Source organism: Perna viridis, chromosome 13 (assembly GCF_037379345.1).
Source record: "Perna viridis isolate PV_CMFRI_1.1 ecotype Kerala chromosome 13, ASM3737934v1, whole genome shotgun sequence".
NCBI lineage: Eukaryota > Metazoa > Mollusca > Bivalvia > Mytilida > Mytilidae > Perna > Perna viridis.
The window spans coordinates 29,914,418-29,926,501 of record NC_142457.1 but is presented as its reverse complement, the minus strand read 5'-3'; the positions used below and the strand labels follow the sequence as shown (position 1 = coordinate 29,926,501).

General features: G+C 31.3%; 1 protein-coding gene and 1 long non-coding RNA gene across 3 annotated transcripts in view; one reads left to right on the top strand and one right to left on the bottom strand.

Annotated features, from left to right (window-relative positions):
• LOC148600280 (uncharacterized) overlaps positions 1–12,084 on the top strand; it is a 58,220-nt gene that overhangs the window by 26,359 nt on the left and 19,777 nt on the right. The gene's annotated exons all lie outside the window — the stretch shown is intronic.
• On the bottom strand, positions 5,014–10,633 carry LOC148600281 (uncharacterized). Its single transcript, XR_015917780.1, has 2 exons — positions 10,063–10,633; positions 5,014–6,777 (listed from the first exon to the last, which is right to left on the bottom strand). It is a non-coding gene; the product is annotated as an uncharacterized LOC148600281 (long non-coding RNA).

Sequence of the window (12,084 nt, the reverse complement as noted above, 5' to 3'; positions counted from 1 at the left end):
CATGATTAAAATTTCGATATCTCGACTGGAAAAAACTATTTTGCAAAATCGTCCCAAAAAATTGAATTTTTCTGCAGATATAATTTTTTTTACCAGTTCAAAACGTTTAATTCGATGTATTGATGCCCTTTTGGGACATGATTTAAAATTTTAAAATTTTGAACGAAAAAAAATGTGCTTTTTTGATTTGATGCTTTTTCCAATTGTTTTCCTTCCAAATGCGTAAAATGATCGATTTCCACCGTACAAACATGATTAAAATTTCGATATCTCGACTGGAAAAAACTTTTTTGCAAAATCATCCCAAAAAATTGAATTTTTCTGCAGATAGAATTTTTTTTTCCATTTCAAAACGTTTAATTCGATGTATTGATGCCCTTTTGGGACATGATTTAAAATTTTAAAATTTTGAACGAAAAAAAATGTGCTTTTTTGATTTGATGCTTTTTCCAATTGTTTTCCTTCCAAATGCGTAAAATGATCGATTTCCACCGTACAAACATGATTAAAATTTCGATATCTCGACTGGAAAAACTATTTTGCAAAATCGTCAAAAAAAAATGAATTTTTCTGCAGATATAATTCTTTTACCAGTTCAAAACGTTTAATTCGATGTATTGATGCCCTTTTGGGACATGATTTAAAATTTTAAAATTTTGAACGAAAAAAAATGTGCTTTTTTGATTTGATGCTTTTTCCAATTGTTTTCCTTCCAAATGCGTAAAATGATCGATTTCCACCGTACAAACATGATTAAAATTTCGATATCTCGACTGGAAAAAACTATTTTGCAAAATCGTCCCAAAAAATTGAATTTTTCTGCGGATATAATTTTTTTACCAGTTCAAAACGTTTAATTCGATGTATTGATGCCCCTTTTGGAACATGATTTGAAATTTTAAAATTTTGATAAAAAAAAAATGTGCTTTTTTATGTGATGCTTTTTCCAATTTTTTTCCTTCCAAATGAGTAAAATGATCGATTTTCACCGTACAAACATGATTAAAATTTCGATATCTCGACTGGAAAAAACTTTTTTGCAAAATCGTCCCAAAAAATTGAATTTTTCTGCAGATAGAATTTTTTTTTCCATTTCAAAACGTTTAATTCGATGTATTGATGCCCTTTTGGGACATGATTTAAAATTTTAAAATTTTGAACGAAAAAAAGTGTGCTTTTTTGATTTGATGCTTTTTCCAATTGTTTTCCTTCCAAATGCGTAAAATGATCGATTTCCACCGTACAAACATGATTAAAATTTCGATATCTCGACTGGAAAAACTATTTTGCAAAATCGTCCCAAAAATTGAATTTTTCTGCGGATAGAGGATTTTTTGCGAAATAGTTTTTCCAGTCGAGATATCGAAATTTTAATCATTTTGGAAATCGATTATTTTACGCATTTTGAAGGGAAAAAATTGGAAAAAGCATCAAATAAAAAAGCACATTTTTTTCGATCATAATTTTAAAATTTCAAATCATGTCCCAAAAGGCCATCAATACATCGCATTAAACGTTTTGAACTGGATAAAAAATTGTTATCTGCAGAAAAATTCAATTTTTGGGACGATTTTGCAAAATAGTTTTTCCAGTCGAGATATCGAAATTTTAATCATGTTTGTACGGTGGAAATCGATTATTTTACGCATTTACAAGGAAAAAAAATTGAAAAAGCATCAAATAAAAAAAGCACATTTTTTTTCATCATAATTTTAAAATTTCAAATCATGTCCCAAAAGAGCATCAATACATTGCATTAAACGTTTTGAACTGGATAAAAAATTTCTATCTACAGAAAAATTCAATTTTTGGGACGATTTTGCAAAATAGGTTTTCCAGTCGAGATATCGAAATTTTAATCATGTTCGTACGGTGGAAATCGATTTCTTTACGCATTTTAAAGGAAAAAATGCAAATGAAAAAGTCCGTTTTGTTTCGATCATAATTTTAAAATTTCAAATCATGTCCAAAAAGGGTATCCATACATCGAATTGAACGTTTTGAACCGTAAAAAAGTTTTCTATCTGGAGAAAAATTCATTTTTGGTACGATTTCGAAAATTAACGTTTAGGAAAACGTATTTGTTTTGCAAGTAAATAGGAGGGTGTCTTCTAGCTATTCCAACATTTTAAAAATATACTCTGGATTTTCCTACATGCAGAGAACAATGGATGTTGTTTCAATAATTATTGTCGAATTAATTTTACAGGTAAATTCAACATTGGATTTAAACATTTTATTATCAAAATTATAATTTGTTTTAGAGAAATGTGAGACTCTTTTTGCCAAATTTGTAACTTTTTTCATGGTAATAAACATATAAAATATAGACTTAAAATGTTGAAATATTGGAAAGAAGATAGAGACTGAAAATTAAATTCAGTTAATTAATAAACAAACGAAGCCGTCCATGCCTGCATCTTGCTCCAGTACCAAGCCGATGGTAAACGTGTCCCAAGAAAACGCAAATACTGAGAGATCGACTCCAGACTGACAACACTAAAGATTCGTCTACAGAACCAGGAACTCACATCAGTCGTTTGCTTACGCTGCTTCTCATCTTTTGCATCTGGAGTAGACTTGTGAACTTTTGATTAGTGCTTGAGCTGTTATGCTTTTGTATGTTTTATTTATGCATTTATTGTATGATTCTTTTAAACAAATCATGTGTACTTAAACTTTATTTACTGCTTTTTCATTTATTTACAACGTTATCAGTGATTGAATATTATGTACTTATAAAGTGTGTATTATCAATGACTTATTGTCATCATCAATATTGAATATTTAATAAAATTGTGAAAAAAAAATCTTATTTTTTTTATTTGTTAAAAAAGAAAACTTTAAACACTTTGCAAGTCTAAAATTAATAAGAATTTTCACATGAAACCTTTACAGATCCCATATAAAATTTCATACATACAGCAAAAATGTGACAGGTAACTCCAACACATTTAGAATTCCAATTAAAGTTTTGTTTTTACAGTATACACAAACTTAATTCCTTGTTTATACAGGTTACAGACCACCAATTCAACCAATGAGCATTTGGAACGTACGCAAAAATAGTCCTACGCAGAAATTACCCCTGTTCCTCATAGTGCTGTGAAAAAAGTTCTCATCTCATTTAAAAAATTTAAACAGTTTCTGAAAGGAAAAACATTTCTGTACATTTTATAGGTGCATTTTGCTTCTTGTGATGTGAAGCCTAATCTCCATAATGATTTTTAAATATACCCCTATCTTGTGAAAACACTGAGATTTCCCATGCTATTTATAGACACTTCACTTCCGGTGACCAGTACTGCACTGCAAGTCTGCTAACCCCACATGCCATTCTGAGGATTGTGAGCTGACATATGTAGAATCATGCTGATATATAGTCCTCTGCAGGTTAAAGTTAAGGTAAAGTCCAGAGAAGCCATTGAATATTGTGAAATTAGCATAGAAGCCTATGGAAAGTGGAATTAGTGGTTTTTAGCCTTAAGCTGAAGCCATGGCAAAATGAAAAGTTTCTTGAAATAGCTTTAAACTACTTGAAGATCTTGTTAACTTTGCCATGAGAGGAATACACTACAAAAATCCTTCAAAATATGCATTTGTTTAAGTTATAGGTCCAAATTATGGAAAATTGGTCTTTTTGGCTGATTTTTATGTCCTATCTTGTAAAAAGTGTAGAAAATTTAGTAAAAATATCAAATATTAAACTTTGAGGGCTATATTTACCTAAATATGATGGTAATAAGCACTTGAAATCAAGTTTTGTGTAGATTTGAGCAAAAATTAGGTTAGAAATGAGGAAAAACTCACTTTCATTACTGCGGTTAAGGCCATATCAGCATTCCCCTATGGCAACATGGAAAATCCATTATTGAGTACTTTTTTTGCTTTAGGTGCCCTTTACTGGTCATGTTTTAATGTGAAAACACTGTATTTACAAATTTAAAGCCAAATATATCACCTTTTGTGAAAATTTAAAGATTTAGGATTTTTGACATGTGATCAAGAAAAAGGGGGAGGCATGTCAGAAATAAATTTTTAAAAATAGACCAATTTCTCAGAAAATGATTACTTTTAAAACTATTTCTTCATTAATATTGTTAAAAAACAAGTTGTGATTGATATTTTTTATTTGAAAAGTCAGAAAAAGTTCTTTGCAAATATTTAATGCATTTAAGTATGGTAGAATATTGTCACTTTTTTGCTCGCACAACTTGGTTACCCTATATTTAAAAATCAAATATTTAAAAAAGTGCTTGTCACATTTCACTGAAACTTTGCAAATGCATTCAGTATGTGTGTAGGAAGATACCTGTATAGTTATTTATTTTTTCTAAGACAAAAAGTGACTCTTTAGGTTACAGACCACCAATTCAACCAATGAGCATTTGGAACGTACGCAAAAATAGTCCTACGCAGAAATTACCCCTGTTCCTCATAGTGCTGTGAAAAAAGTTCTCATCTTATTTAAAAAATTTAAACAGTTTCTGAAAGGAAAAACATTTCTGTACATTTTATAGGTGCATTTTGCTTCTTGTGATGTGAAGCCTAATCTCCATAATGATTTTTAAATATACCCCTATCTTGTGAAAACACTGAGATTTCCCATGCTATTTATAGACACTTCACTTCCGGTGACCAGTACTGCACTGCAAGTCTGCTAACCCCACATGCCATTCTGAGGATTGTGAGCTGACATATGTAGAATCATGCTGATATATAGTCCTCTGCAGGTTAAAGTTAAGGTAAAGTCCAGAGAAGCCATTGAATATTGTGAAATTAGCATAGAAGCCTATGGAAAGTGGAATTAGTGGTTTTTAGCCTATACAACCGTTCCGGCTATTCCTACATGGATTTTATAATTTTTACCTATAAATTTTAGAATGTTGGAATAGCCAGAATAAACCAATAGGAGCAATTAGACTAAAAAATGAAACTGTTAGAGCTCTAGGATTTAAGCTAACGTCTGTACAGGTAGCGTGGACTAAGAAAAACAAGGCAAAGTTTAAAACAAAACATTGGTAAATTGACGGCTATTTTACTACTTTTGCTTGCTTCCTAGTATGCTTGTAACCATAAGTGTACACACTTTTTTGTTAATTTTACACCCTACAGAAGTAAATTTTCAATGAATGCAACGTCAAAACCTATTTGATCGGGGTTATATCTTCCATTGAGTTGAATGATATAATAATAAATAATACAGAAACGGAGAAGTCTCCTTTCAGGGTTCACGAGGGACAGTGGCTAGATATTCATATTAGTGCAAGTGCCTCCTTGTCTCATCAGGTTATAGACGACATCCATACCTTTGACAGTTTTTCTCTTGGCATGCTCGGTGTAGGTGACTGCATCACGAATTACATTTTCCAAGAAAACTTTCAAGACCCCACGAGTCTCTTCATCGATAAGCCCAGAGATACGTTTGACACCACCTCTTCGTGCAAGACAAAGGATAGCTGGTTTGGTGATATCTTAGATGTTATCACGCAAAACTTTCCTTTGTCGTTTGGCGCCTCCTTTTCCTAGTCCTATATATATATATATATATACCTCCTTTACCGCTTCCTGACATATGATAACTATGTAATAAAACGATATCAGTACATGATTGATGTCAGGAGGAAAAAAATAATAACTCTCTGCCGGACTAATTTGCCATTCCGGAAGCAGCAAATTTGGCATGCTTAAAGAAAAGTGTAGAAGGATTTTTTTTACTGATCATGTAGTACTATAGTAGCCTAAGCATATCTGACATGCAAAGAGATAAAAAAAATAGCAAGAAAAAATTATGAAGGATTTAAGTCAGATTCCATATGGGAAATTAATTTTCCCATGGGAATATCTGGAGTTCCCATGGAAAATTTACATTTTCCAAGGGAAGTGTAGAGTTCCTATGGGAACTTGTTTTCCCATGGGAGGATTAATTTTTTCCATAGGATCTTTTGTTCCCAAGGGAAGAGTGGACTCTTCCCATGGGAAATCTGATAAGTTATATTAATCATTCTAAAGATTCATTTTTTTCTACAATTTCATAATTACAAACAACATTTGATTTCTTCAGATAAATATGTTTTAACCAAGGGAGGTAACTTTGCTGCATTCAGCAAAGGGGAGATAATTTTTATGAACTATTACACATCTTTTTTAAAATATCACAACTTAATTGTGTCTTCAATTCTTAAACTGATTTAAAAAGAAATCCAATAAACCTTATCACGAGTTTTGAAAAATTAACAATTACAAGAACATTTTAATTACAAAAACATTTTGCAAGAAATAGAAAAAAAACAATTTTTGTTTAATGTGTATTATTTCTTCGAACAGTAGTATTACTGTTTATGTAATATCTACAACAAAATACTTTGAATAGAATGATATCAAAAGGTATAACAATCACCACACATACGTGCATTTTCTTTCTCAGTGATAAGTCACAACTGCATTCCATTGGTGTGTCTTCAAACAGGTCTTTTCTTGTATTAAAGAATGAACAATTTTCACAATGAAATAAATCTGTCCTGTTAGTACTAGTACAATCAAAAGATATAACAGACTCCACATAAAAGTTTTAGAAATATCTGTGATCAGGTAGAATAATTATCCACTGATGAATCTCACACAAGGTCTTGAACTAAAGCATATCACTTGGTATCTGATCTGCACAATTCTTTTGCATGAGTCGTCCAAAAACAATCAAATCTTTGAATAAATAATCTTGTATATATATGGCTGGTATCTTGATCTTCGTGTAACTAAGGCATGCTTTCGGTAACCCTGAAAAAAAAATACCTTAGAATATGAACAATGGTGCATTTTTTCATAACTGTTCAGAAATTTGTATGTACGTTTACCATAGTAACAGTGTATATGTACTTTTAACATAGTAACAGTTGAAGATTGTTCAATAATTTGTCAAGCTTCAAAAACAAGACATTTTCAAGAACAAGCAACTCAAAATAAGTTCATTACAAATATATCTATGTTGTTTTAGTGAATTTCAATTCAACCCTTTCTAAGTACTAAAACCACAGTTTTAAAATTCATATTTCACATAAAATGTGACAAAAAGCTCTATTTTTCTGTCAATTAAACTTACACATTAAACATTGAATAGAACAAAAGTAATATAGTACATCTGTTTCTACCTAGGACAGAATGTTGGATGGACAAACTGACAAACATGGTGATTTCAATATAATACCACCCATTTGTTGATGGTAAAACTACTTCCACAAACTTAAAATTTCAAATGCATCTGGTTAACTTTCACCTTCTGGTATGCTAGGTGTGGTAATTACTTGCAATTACACAGGTAAACCATTACAGGTAAATCTTCCTGTATAATGGGATTTGACAGGTTATGCACTTATCTAGGCCATAGAGGTATATCAGCTACCAAATTTCTAGAAAGTGATAATTACAAGAAGAACATGTATAGAAGATCAAGGATGAAAAAATAGAATTGAATAGACAGATTTTTGTAACTGCTCTATGTGCAACAGAGCTAAAAATCAGGATAAAAGGTATCTGAATGTCTAAAAAAGTCTTTGATTATCAATTAATACATATGGGAAAGACAATATCCTGAAACTTTGTAACATAGCCTAACTATTTACCTTTATGTAAAGACAAGTCCCTAAAGATAGTGATCATATGATTTGATTGTTGATGAAGCACATCTACCTAGTCAAATATATTTAATATAAGATAGATCATGACCGAAATGTGTATTTAACAGGCCATCAAAAACTGTTTAAAAACTTTACTTAAGGACCGTTTTCAATTGCTGGTTAGATTATGGGTTATACAAGACTTCGGGTCAATTCACTCTAAACAAACCATTTAGCAGTTTATGTTGCAGTGTAAACCGACCCAAAGTTGATTATATCCCTTCATTTAACCGACAATTGAAAACTGATCTTATATTTTAACTTTAAAACACCAAAAAACAAGAAAAAATTACTATATATTGTTTATATAATATAAAATGCATATTTTTTTAAACAGGGTTCAATAAGTGCTGTCAACTGTCAATGGATTGTACCATTTGAAATTTACATGCATGCTTTAAGTGTATTGGGATACTTAATTGAAGTAGTTCCATAGTCAAGGGGGCTGGCTAAAATATCAAGTTAAATTGTATGAAATGGACAATATTGCTCCATAATGCTGAATTATTAGAATTTCACAAAACATTAAAATATGCATTGATAAAAGTGAATTTTAACCTTATATAAATTTACTTCCTTGAGAAATCATATGCATGATACATGTTTATAACTGGCTAACAGAGATTTAAAATTATGAATAGAAATAATATTCATCTTATATTCACCCATAAAACTGTCACCAGAAAAACAAAAAAGCCCATGCAGTGCACAACTTAAAAGAAAGCTACCTAGATGATGTTTGCTGATTTCTATCGCATGAAAAATGAGATGAAATGTCAACAAAATATGATATATCAAGTAAAAAATAGAATGCTAGCTGACATTCAAGAACCAAGAGCTTCACTTCCAATGGTACTAAATTAAATTTTTAAAAACCGTTCAGTTCAATTATTGAATGTAGGACATTTCTGCCAGTGGATTTTTCGGCCTAGGAAATTTAGACCTTGGACGTTTTGAACAGGAAATTTTGAAAAGGTGGATGTTCCAGCATTATACAAGTATATTTATTTCTCTCTTTTGATGATTTAGAATAGACTTTTTTTTGTTATTTAAAATAAAATAATGGCCAGGGTTGATGCATTGTTTGATTAAACTGACAATGAAGTGTAATAATAAGTACTGTCCAAACATGATAGTATATATGCACTGTAATTACTCAATAATTGAAACCATTAATTACCCATTACCTAGTAATTTTCCACGAAAGAATTGAAATAAATCATCTCTTTTTAAACTTTATCTAACAGTCATTTTGTGTTAAATTTCTAATGTTAGTTTGCTCTGAAGTAAAGGTGTGTGCAGTTTTAAAGAGAGTAATAAATTTGTTTTATTTGAAATCTCAATTAAAAACCAAATACTGAATAAATTTTATCTGCAAAGAATAGCATATAGTACTAAAGTTAAATATTTTCAAGCAAAACAGCCGTTTTCTGAAAAACTCAAAAATCCTATACATGTCTGCCCACCCAATTATCTCCTACTGGAGTTCACCAACAGTAATAATAATCACATTTACATGTGATGCCTACTCTTCATAAAATCATTACCAAAATCCCTTGAGCAGTTTACACCAAATAAAATCTAAATCGTATTTGGTATTTCAACATTTAGACCGACTTTGAAGCAAGAAAATGCATTGCCATTGGCTACTCCTACAACGTAAGAGGTTGGAATTCCGTTCCTGCATACCCCAATCTCTTACTTCCGAGCGCCATATTGCATAACGCTCGTTCCGCCGTTCTTTGAAATCAACTCAATTATAGTAAACTATTTACCATTTAAAACGTTTTATACAGTTTCTTTACCATAACACAGGAGGTGACTAAACTGAAGAAAAACAAATGACCTTCCTGATGAGAAAATCCAGTCATCCTGGAAATCCTTGGTAAATGCAGTAAATATGAACTTCGTATTTGGTTTTTAACTTTTTGAGTGTTTAATTCCGGTTGACAAAATTACTGATTTTAAAATTTACGAAATGAACATATCAAATTAACCACCTAATTCAAAATTGCTGGTCATTTTGACACCTGTCTTTATTACAAATGTTTTCTAGGTATTTAACAAATATTTGTGATTTTTATCACTCGATTTCCGATAGGTTTAACATCTTTTATGAAAATTAAAGACTTAAAATATTTTAAAACACGTGTTTAGCTAATTCGCATTTGCGGTGGCTATAAACGTGTCAGATGCTAGAGGTCAGGATGGCACCAAGTCAGAAAATAGCTTGCATTGCTGGAGTATGCCATTGGCTATCTTAATCAGTAATGAGAGAGCTTGTTTTGTTTTGACCACCAAATTCATACATTTTGTCTTGATTAATATGGTTGCAAGGTTGCATAAAGCATTTACGCAAAAAGCTTGTCTCAATTATCAATATCCTTACCGAATAAATTGATGTTTTCCTCTTAGTTATTATGTAAGAAACGAGAACGGGATGTAAGACAGGGGAATGTAGCAACGTGTAAAGTAAAATTATGAATAGCGAAGGCCCTTTCGCCACTTGCCAGTATCGCCCGTTTGACAATAGTTTTCAAAGAGGCTGTACATACCCGAATCATGAATCTTGATTTTATGTTGATAGTTTTTGGTCAGTATAGGGTCTCCCGCGGACGTTCCTTTTTTGTTTGTTTGTTCTTTTGTTTTGTTTTGTTTTTTTAGTTTTTAGTTAAAATAAGGACTACAAGGTATCATAAACCTATAACTAGTTTTATTAATGTATACAATTCCTTTATAATGTGATAGAATGATGATAAAAAATGTCAGTATGAGCAAGTAGAAATATTTGGATAAGTCAGGAGATAAATGTGAGATAGTAATACCAAGAACTCAGAATTGGAATTAAATTAGATGGTCAAAATGTGTATAGGTATGGATGGGAGTCAAATGGGAGTATTTTATATTAGGGTATATCAAAAGCAAAGCGAAACTCAAATTTATATATATTGATAGTATGAAAAGTTTGGTTGCATGCCCAAAGTTTATGAATAAAGCAAAAAATGCATGTAAATTTTGACTGCTGGTCTTTTCAAAATGCCCTTCTGTTTCGAAAATTTTAATAATCTGTGCAAAACTTTGGCAAAAATGGGTAGATAATATCATATGTTTTGGAACCCATTTCCAAATTCTCTGGATCTGCGCTTGGTAAATAAACTATACTCCGATATGGATATTACATGTAAGATATCCGAATATGTTGATATGGTATTTGTAATTGATTAGTCTGAAAACCATGTGCCAGAATCTGACCATGTCCAATCTCATATATGCATATACATGTACATGTATAGCCATGGAGTGTTAATTCCCTCAAATATCCCAACTTTTTTATCATTCTTATAAATCATGATTTTAAAAACACTTTTCACATGGAATGCTAGAATTTTTATTGTAATATGTGCACACATGTATAAATTTGTTGATTAGAGTCCCGGATACAGGTCGGTACATATTTCCTGTTTATTAAATTCTAATTAACGGGCGTTTTATTCGATTGTGTTCTGTAATACAATACCTCTGATTAATTTTAATAACACAGTGGCGGACCCAGAGGGTATCCCCGGGATCGGAATCCCGATCTATTAAAATCATGCTAAACATATAATCTTTTTTAACAGTACTTTCCCCGTTAAATTAATATAATCATTTGTTTCGACCATCTGATTTATACGCATTCAAGACAGAAAAAAAATATTGAATAAAATTCAATAAAATAATATAATTTTGTGGATAATTCCCAAAAATATAATTATGTAAGACCTTTTTGTCCTAATTTTCACTAAAACCAAGACTGTGACTTTCTGTCCTACGTTCTTTTCCTTAAGCCATACATCCTAATCATCACTTGTGTTCACTTGTTTGTTTTCGCGTGTGTCAATTGAGAAAAAATGCAACCCTTCAATTCATCTCATCTGTTAATTTATGTTGCCACAGATGTTTGTCGTAAAGTTTGGCCAATAGTTTTCCTTTATCATCGATTTCCAAGTGTAGGTCAAGATATGAGGCTGACTTCACAGTGTCTCAAGTTCTTTTGGGTAGATGCGATGTATCAAATCCCCGAAATTAGGATTGTTTAAAGATAATACGTCATCTATATAGCGGAAACTGAGATTGAAGGATCTAGCCAAACGATATTCTTTTTTTCTGATCAGATCAGCTATAAAGTCAGCCTCATAAGAGTGAAGGAATAGGTCAGCAAGTAAAGGAGCACAATTTGTTCCCATTGGAATGCCGACCGTTTGTTGAAAAACACGTCCACCACACTGGACAAATATGCTGTCGATTAAAAATTCCAGCATTTTGTAAACATCTTCCTCTGTATATTTGGAAGATGATTTGGAATTATTTCTTACAAAGTATGAGGAATCTCTACCAAGAACTATATATTTGTATCTAGGTGTGCCATCTT